General features: G+C 36.9%; 1 non-coding gene across 1 annotated transcript; it reads left to right on the top strand.

Annotated features, from left to right (window-relative positions):
- Positions 1–2,794: 2,794 nt before the first annotated feature.
- Trnag-ucc lies at positions 2,795–2,866 on the top strand. Its single transcript has one exon. It is a non-coding gene; the product is annotated as a tRNA-Gly (tRNA).
- Positions 2,867–8,743: the final 5,877 nt, after the last annotated feature.

Here is an 8,743-nt window from a genome sequence, read left to right as displayed (position 1 = left end):
ATTGGCTTGAGCAAGTTTCGCATGCCGCATGCAATTAAAAATTCATATTCAAGTTCAATGTCTGGAAACTTAGACAACCGCTCTCTAAGTTGCTTTCAACAGAACGCCGCATGTGGCGAGGATAGCAAATGGCGGGGTTGGTGGCAAGGAGTTCGGGGATGGAGAGGGGTTACGGTACAAATTTTTGCCCATTCAGCAGGATACACTAAGGGAAATGGGTAACACTCTTAAACTTGATTAATAATTGATAATAATAAACAGATTAAGTAATTCAAAAATTAAAAAAGTCTTTTTAATATTGTAAACTTAGCTTAAAGTTGTCTAGCACGAAATATAGTAATTTAGAACTTAGTAATTTCGGATGTTATACCAATTTGTTCTTAAATTTCTTCCAGTGCATACATGAGTATGCATCCTTTTGCTCTCTGGACTTGTTTTGACCATTCCCATCCGAGTGGCTGGCCTGCCTTACATAGTTGCTGTGTGTGGGCTCCTCAAGGAGGCGGTTGTCGGCCGAGGGGGGTTAGGCAAGGCATCTTGGAAATATATGGTCCGTTGATTACCGCTTGCTGTGATTTTTGATTATGCAGTTTCCGTTTCGTTTTTACTGGTTTTTCGTCGTTCACCCATTCATTCGTTCTTCAGTTTTCTTTTTTCTTAAACCATTTTGCATATGTAATTTTGTGGTCAGCGCATTTCAAGGACTGTTAAATGCAGCATTTTTGCAGTGCATAATTAGTTCGATACGCATACTCGTAAAAGAAGTCGGAATGTTGGCATAACCATTTCATTGCAATCGAAAAACCAGTCAAGCACTGCTCGAGAGCCAACTTTATTGGCCTTTGAAATATAATTACTAAATAAAACCAACAAGCTTAAGCGGCTTAGGTCTTAATCCGAAAACTAACAACTTCATTTCATGTTCTACATTAGCTTAAAGCAAAGCTAATGAGTTAATCTGTAAAAAAAATATAAGTTGTTTTTAAATGTGTAAGGAATCTACAGCTTAAAAGGCCTATTCAAGTTTAATCAATTCGAAACCCATTCAACATATGTCTGGAATAAATAAAGATTAACTTTATTATCTAACAATATCTGCAGACCATTCTCTTTCTTCAATAATCCACCATGACTAAACAAAAAGGGTTTTTAAAAGAAAAAAACTGGAACCTTGTTAGGCGATTAACCCGAAATAATGAAGTCAATTAACCAAAGTAGACAACTCAATAGGAACCGGCATACCATATTGTTCAGAAAAAGATATATCGAAATAAATAAATTACAAGAAAGAAACTCTTTTTGAAGAGCAACAGGTTTGCCCAAACTCCAGCAAATGACATCATTTGGCATCAGTGTCAACTTCATTGTTTTCCCCCTTTCCATTTTTCCCCCTTTTAAAGAAGAAAACCCCAACAGAGTCCCATCAATTATGCGGCTCATAGAATTGGTCGAAAAAGGTAGCCGCATAAAATGAGCACTCGTATTTGATAGATTTTGATGTATTGCCTGCAATTTGTTAGGCCCGGCAAAATGCTCTCTCGGATACGGGAAATTACCAACACGCTGTGAGCGGATCATACAAATTAATTAAATACCGGCAGAGATCGATTCAAACACACAGAGAAAATACAAAAAATAACTTTAGGGAGTCCATGTCAAAGATCACAACCAAACACGATTCGGTTATTTGGGCTCCAACTGCTGTTTGTCTTTCATTTTACACGGTTCGCCAGGCGGAAAGTAAATACAAAAGAGCTAAGGTTGGTGTGTAATAAATAGTTTGGCCCGTGGACCGCATGTGGTTTGCCTTTAACCTTTTGTTAGCTGTTTTATTTCTGTGAGTGGGTGTGTTTTTTGAGTTATTTGACCCACCGGTCGCCGCATTTGCATATAAAAGCTTTGGTAGTAATAATGTAACTGTCTTTAGAGCTTAATGCGTTGGAAAACTTATCGAAGGTTGCGCAATACTAATTTGTCAATGTAGTTTAAGTTGCAATTCTTTAGATGGCTATTCAGTTACCTCTAATAATTCTTGATCTTAATGTTAACTTTTTTAAGACTCAAGGAATTAGACAATCTATTCTGCCTTAAGCTTAAAATTAAAATGAGAAACCTTTTTCACCTTTAACTTGATCGTTGATTCTGTAGTAGTCTTTATTATAATTTTGTAGTATTCTTTATTTTAATTCTTTGCTTTTTCGCTTTTTCACATGCGTTCTCTTCTTAGTCCATCTCCAAAGTTGGTATATCAAGGATGGTATCTTATCGATAACTTATTCAATCATAATCATATGGTAACTCTTAATAGGTACTACCCACCCGTTACATCTGGTAACTCTTAATACTACCAGCCTGCTACAATTCAAATGTATAGAAACCATGCTATCAAAACTAAAATAAATATCACAAAACGTAATTTCCTGGAGTAAGTATCTCTTTCACGTTTTCATAGATTGATTCTAGTTTTATTAACTTAAATAAAAAGATTACCATTTTAAAACTTTTTGTAACCTTCAATAAAAGAACTTTGTGATTAACTACGCCATTTCTACATTTCCTATCTCTACCATGTCAAATCAAATTAATTGTAGAAAAAACAAAAGAAAAACTTATTTAATTTTTTCATAGTTGCCTAAGCGACCTAATTTGATAAGCGAGAAAACAATGATTTCCATAATTTTGTCATATGGAGCGTGGCCGTCGATTGTTCTATTTTTAGAGCCCGTTTCTCTTCGGACTCTGAAGAGAGTAAGGGTAGAGAGAAAGGGGTTGAAATTCAAGCCACTTTCAAGGGGCGTCGGTGGTGTAATGGTCAGCATAGTTGCCTTCCAAGCAGTTGATCCGGGTTCGATTCCCGGCCGACGCACAAGTAAATTTTTTTTTCCCCTTCTTTAATTTTTAGTTTAGTTTTTTATTTAAAAACCAACTTTTTTGACCTCTTAAAGCATTGGCTCAGTGAAACTAGTATTTTGCCTTTCATATTTGTTTCTAATAATTACTAAAAATCAGTTTAATTTATAAACCGGTTTTAGTATTCAGCTTTACCTCCATATTTGTTCTACTAAATTACGGAAACTAATTAATAAACACGCCCGATTTCATATATTAAAACATTAAAAGCTAATTTATTGATTTGCAAGTCCTATTAACTTCAACACCTGTTCGAAATTAAAACAACTTTATTCATTGAGTAACTTTAGCCACCGTTCAATTGTCCGAAATCAAATATTTGCATTGGAAATTGAATTATGCTGACATTGCCTTGGCCCTCAACATGTAAATATTTAAGCTTGTAATTTGGTGTTCGCATTTAAGATGAACATCTTTTGGCCAGGTCCAAGGTCAATGAACGTGTTGGCCTGAGCCAGGGGTATTAAAATACTTCATCTTACGGTAATTAGTATGCCGTTTGCGTTTGCCAAAGCGTTTTGTTTGCACTAAATTCTCAATAACAGATTTTCAGAGTACCAAATAAAAAGACACTCAAGGAGAAAAATAATGATTCTTTAGGTGTGTAAAACGTATATGAAACTTAATATTTTCTAGGGTAAAAATTATTTTGTTTTGCATTGTTACTATACCTAAAATGGTAATGGAATATTCATGACTTATAAAAGATATCATAATCTTAATTTTGGAGTACTAAAAATGGGTTAACATAATAACTTTTTATACTTTTTGTCTTATTAGAAGAAATGAGAAACTTTTTTAAGATATAAACATATTTTTTTAAACATATTTCCTTTTGACTACTAAGATTTCTTCTTGGCCGTAAGCCTCCTTTTTATCCTCTTCCTTGGCAACTCATTTGCTATTCATTTCGCTGCTGTCCTGTTCTTGACTTATGCGTATTACTGCAAATATCAATTAATGCTGAATACGTGCGTGAAATATTCAAACCAACTTTTGCCCTGGACACGCACTGACCTTGGATTATAATCAAGCCCCATGCGGAGTAGTGTGGCAGATAAGGACTTGCAGACGGCTAACATAATTGATTTGCAGCTCGATTTATGTATGGGTCTGCTAGAGGAGGGGAAAGGGTCAAAGTCACGCACATAATCGGAAATTTCAAGTTGCCCTCGGTTAGCCCTCAAAATATTGTTCAAGTTGCTGGTTTGCCAGAGATGTTGCTGCTGCGTTGTGTCGTTGTGGCTGCTGCCATTCTTGCAACATACGAATATGCAAAGCGTGCCTCAGTGCATTTGTGAGCACTTGAGGCATCATTACGTAAATAGCAAGTTGCCGCAATAGCTTGCAACACCCTCCAATCCTAAATCTGGGTTAACCGAAGCCGAAACTATTTAATTTGATTTGGGTTAGGTCAACTGAAGAACTCGAAATAGGGGATTATGGTATCATGGATTACCAACTAAGGATTTTAAGGCACTTTTTACAAGCTTATGTTAAGTAAATTTATATATTTCTACTTAAAAAGGAATTAAAAGTATAAATTTAAAGGCAAATCTGAGGAACATCCTTTCTTCCTCTAACAAAAAGTCACTTAAAACATATTAAAACTTAAACCTCATTTAATAACTGTTCAACTTTCTTAAATTATTATTTAAGCACTTTTAATGTTCGAAAAATAAAATAATATTTTTATTCAGCGGAGTATGAACCCTTTTCCCTACCCACTTAAAGACAATATTTGTTTTGGTTTTCCCTCAGCTGCGCTTTACGTTTTTGGCATTTCAATGAGTGCCACGCCCACTTTTCATTTGGCCCCCTTTGAGCTCGCTTTGTTCCCGTTTTTGTTTATTCGGCATTCGCATATTTATAGCATTTACAGTCTGCCTCTCTGTATTATGATGACCGGTCAGCTGTTGGTGTTTTGCTTTTGTTGCCCACTGTGCCCGATGTGCCCGATGTGCCTCTGTATTCTGTTTGTGTTTGCTCTGCGGCATCTTCACAGCCGAGTGATTGCGGGCCAATATTTGTTTTTGTCCACCGCTGTGCCACCGGCAACTAAGGGTTAAACGGGGTCAGGCGGTAGGTGCTGCGGCACCGCCAAATAATGGCTGGAAAAATAGGACATTTGAAATTGTAATTGTAATGCCACATACGCTTAAATGAGTTCGTGGAAAAAAGGGTTTGCAAAAAAAATAATACATTGAATGCTGTAGGGAAGCTATTTACTATTTTAAAGTAAAATAAACTTAAATAAATTAGGCATTTTTTCCAAAGTAAATTACCTTTGTATACCTCATTTTCTATCTAATCTTAATTATAGAAAATCGAAAAGCAAAAGCACCTCGTCTAAAGTTACTTCTTCTCGATACTATCTTCTCCACTAACCAGCAATCACCAGATCCAATCTCCGACCGACCCCACACACACGCTCGAACACTCACTCCCCCAGATCAATCGCTGTCATCTCATTCTATTTCCACATCCATTTAGCATCTGCTTCAATCTGCCGCTCAATCGCCGGCCAGAACTCTCCGCATTAATGTCTCTGTTAAATTGCCAGCTAAAAGCCAACGAGCTGTGGAGTTTAATTAAAAAAGAGCCTAGGCTCCCGCCTTCCCATAGACAGACACACACGTATGTACGAGTACATATACATAGGCGCATATCAATTACGCAGGCGATTAAGCCAAACAAACTGCCAACTGATTGGCGATGCATGCCAATGCCAAAACCAAAGACCTGAAAGGAGCCAACCAAGATGAGACTCTTCGGGGAACACTGGGAGAAAACTGAAACTTTCATCACTAAAATCAAGACAAAATCATAAGAGTTACTGAGTCCATATTATAAATTTTATTTTCATTTATTTTTAGACCTTTTGACTATTTAATATACTAATTTAATTACATATTATTATTTATATTATAAATATTTTTCACAGTGCACTTCCTAACTTACACTTCGTGTCGTCGATAGAAAAATGGCTAAAACCCAAGTGACGGGGTCTAGACCGCGTTACGCACACGAATTGTCAACTGGTTAAAGGAAACTGGTTAAGAAAATTGCAGCCTTGATTGCATGTGACCATCGGCAACACGCACGCACATACAACAGACTCGTATATGTACACCCATCGAAAGACGTCCACGGAGACGGAGTTTTAGGCCAAGTATAGGCCTGCAACGGGGCCTTAATTTGGCTTAAATGGCCGACCAAATTGCATGGCTACCTCAACACTATGCAAATGCATTTTCCTTTCTCTCTCGCTCTCTCTCTCTCTCTTTACTTGCGTGTAATAATTTTCCAATTTCATGCAATTTAATTTCCGTTGTCATGCGGCGAACGGAGAATTCTTCGTTATTCAGGCCTGAAAATTCACAGCGTCGCTAAATTGTTGCAAGTTTTTCGGCTGGTCATGGTGCAAGTTAATTGCATTCTGTTGTTAATATCTAATTCTATAGTATAACCGTTAGTCGATGTAGCCGTTATGGCGACGAGTGGGATAAGGTATTTAGTTCTGGTTAAATAGGAAAAAGTTGTATGGTTTCAGTCAAAGATTTTAAACGAAATCCTGTCTGAAGCTCAATAGCTTTCAGTTCTAGGATAGTTTTTGTAAAATATTTTACCTAAAAATGTTAAGATTTTCCCTTACTTTAACCAATTAAAAGTCTAGAATAAGTCTAGCTGGAATATCTTTGGTGACAAAAAAGCAAACAATGCCGAAAAACAAGGCCCAAGACATTGTTGCAAATGGCTTATACACAAACAAGAAAAGAAAAGAGACTCCATTGGGGCAAGAACATCCCATTGAATTCCACACATCCACGTTCACCCACCCATAAAGTGGACAATTCATGGCTCCGTGGCGGCGGCAACAACTTCGTTCTCACCTTGATCCCAATCAACCTCTGGTGACACCAGCAACCTCCTTGCAACTCCTCCGATCCGAACATGGTATCCACATAGCGCTGAGTTCCTTGTCGCTTATTTTTATTTGGCCGTCTTGCCGCCGTCTTGGCCAACTAATTAGCTTGGCTAGAGGAACAAGGCGGCGATCCTCTTCAGCAGCTGCAAAATGTTATGCGAAACGAACGACAAATTTGCAGAAAATTGCCCATGTGGTGCACACATTCTAATTCTATTAGCCAAAAGCACCGCAAGGCAATTATGAAGTCCAAGAAGTGGTTGTTCTTGCCCGGTTGCAAGTTGCTCATAGCCTGATGCCTTTAATTTCCGCACGCACAGCTTGAAAAAAATATATGAATTTTAGAGGTGGCGAGGAATATGGACGATCCCATGGACACTGGCTAGTGGCCACTGGGGCAAGCCACTGTCCGCTTTTGTAATTTACTACCCGAAAGTCCCCTATGGGTTCCCACAAATTTCCCAGTGCAACTTTTGGCTTATGCGCGTATAAATAAATGGGAAATAAATATAAACTTTGCTTGGAGGAGTAAACTGAAAAATACCTATTACTTGCACAGTTTTTAAAAATATTTAACCTTACTTCAGACCCCTAAAAGTATGCCAACTTATCAACAAATATTAATCAAACAAATACGAGGTAATAAATTAAATACTTCAGTTTTGTAACCCTGCAACCTAAATACCTTTCACTAACTTTAACCACAGTAACTATGAAGTTACAAAGCAAAAATTTGCATGCTTTTATATATTATTCTTTCGCCTTGCTTATTTATAAAAAAATTGTTTGGAATCTCAACTAGCAAAATTTGTGTGTGAGGGTAAAATTAATATAAATACATATTTTGGGAAATATTTAATTAAAATTGTTTATTAAGGCCAGCAACAGTGGAAGTTTTATGCACATATTAATTTGGCCCTGCAATAACAAAAACGAGCATTTTAATTTTAGTTCTCAACTTTGTCATCACTTTTTTATTTAACTTTGTTTAATAAAATGAATGGCATAAACAGTTGATAAAACTATTTACATATCCATCATCTCAATCACATAGTCATGGAGTGGCACATCACATTGTTTGATAATTAATTGAGAGTGGAAAGGATTTTAAGGGGAATTACTATACTCTTTCAAGGTGGGAATTAAAAAATATACATAATTAAATAGATAATAATAAAAAAATTATTGTTTGGTTTTGTATTGTTTCTTGACATAAAAAAAACCTTAATAACCAAACGGAATCTGTTTCAATCTTAAGTCAGCTAAACAGGAACTAAGAAAACATAAGAAAACACTTTAAATTAATCTTATTTGAATATATTGAATGTAAGAACTTAATAAGTATATTTTTAGTGTCATTTCTTAAAGACGCAACCACTAATTAAGAAAGTAATTACTCATAAGTAAACTCTTCTAGGAAAAACTCAAAAACCCTTTGAAAGAGCATCAAGTATACCATTAGTAGGAAACTTTGCAAGCCAAATGTCTGGCGATGACGAGCTCAAGTCAGAGGGCATAGGCCAAGCACAGCCTTCGCTGATTATGGCGGAAAAGATGAGCCATGAAAAGGGGTGGGCGGCTGAACGGGGAGGTGAATAACGCTCCGTACTATCTGAAATGCAGATGATTATGATATTTGCCAACTGGCAGAAACTTTTTTAATAAGTTTGTCAAAAGCAAAGTCTGGCAGGCGGAGTATTTTTTTTTTGCACAGAAAACTCATGGTTTTCCGCCTGTTCGTTTGGCATTTGGAGCCGTTGAGCAAGTTTGTCCACAGGCGGTCGGTCGGCTGTCTCTGTCGTACAGAAAACCCATTGACCTTTGACACCTACACACGCAACACCTACATGGAGGTTGAAGAGGTTTCCACACAGTTTCCACACTCTAGCCGTTGCTGGCCAAACA

The sequence above is a fragment of the Drosophila eugracilis genome, unplaced genomic scaffold, assembly GCF_018153835.1.
Source record: "Drosophila eugracilis isolate 14026-0451.02 unplaced genomic scaffold, ASM1815383v1 contig_90, whole genome shotgun sequence".
Taxonomy (NCBI): domain Eukaryota; kingdom Metazoa; phylum Arthropoda; class Insecta; order Diptera; family Drosophilidae; genus Drosophila; species Drosophila eugracilis.
The sequence above is the reverse complement of the archived record's forward strand: the minus strand, read 5'-3'. Positions and strand labels throughout refer to the sequence as shown.